Source organism: Sinocyclocheilus anshuiensis, unplaced genomic scaffold (genome assembly GCF_001515605.1).
Source record: "Sinocyclocheilus anshuiensis isolate Anshui unplaced genomic scaffold, SAMN03320099.WGS_v1.1 scaffold988, whole genome shotgun sequence".
NCBI lineage: Eukaryota > Metazoa > Chordata > Actinopteri > Cypriniformes > Cyprinidae > Sinocyclocheilus > Sinocyclocheilus anshuiensis.
Window position 1 is genome coordinate 182,225 of NW_015548246.1, and position 521 is coordinate 182,745.

The window sequence follows — 521 nt, forward strand, 5'->3', positions numbered from 1 at the left end:
TGCGGCTTGTTTCCATTGTGTTGTGCTAATTTCGTTGTGTTACGGCTTGTTTCTGTTGTGTTGCGCAAATTTCGCTGTCTTGTGGCTTGTTTCCATTGTGTTCTGCTAATTTCGTTGTGTTACGGCTTGTTTCTGTTGTGTTGCACACATTTCGTTGTTGCAGCTTGTTTCTATTGTGTTGTGGAGATTTCGTTGTGTTCTGCACTACTGGGCCAATGTAGCTTTCCTATTATTTTCATACTCGCTGAAGGTAATGACAGAAAAGTAATTTGACCAATAGTGTGCAAGTGTTCCACATAATTGACCAATTAGGTATGGCCACATCCACTCAGGCACTATGATGTATTTGTGTCGTATTCTTTATATTATTCATGTTATATTAATTTTATGTATATTTTAAATATTGTTTATTTGTGAGAAATACTATAATATGATCACAGAGTTGAGTTGCCATCTAAAGCAGTGTTTCCCAACCTTTTTTCTGCCACGGCACAGATTTGCTAAGTAAAAAATCCCAAGGC

At 37.2% G+C, this 521-nt stretch overlaps 1 protein-coding gene across 1 annotated transcript in view; it reads right to left on the reverse strand.

Annotated features, from left to right (window-relative positions):
- Nucleotides 1-521, reverse strand: part of atp11b (ATPase phospholipid transporting 11B) — a 74,511-nt gene that overhangs the window by 34,278 nt on the left and 39,712 nt on the right. The window lies entirely within an intron of this gene.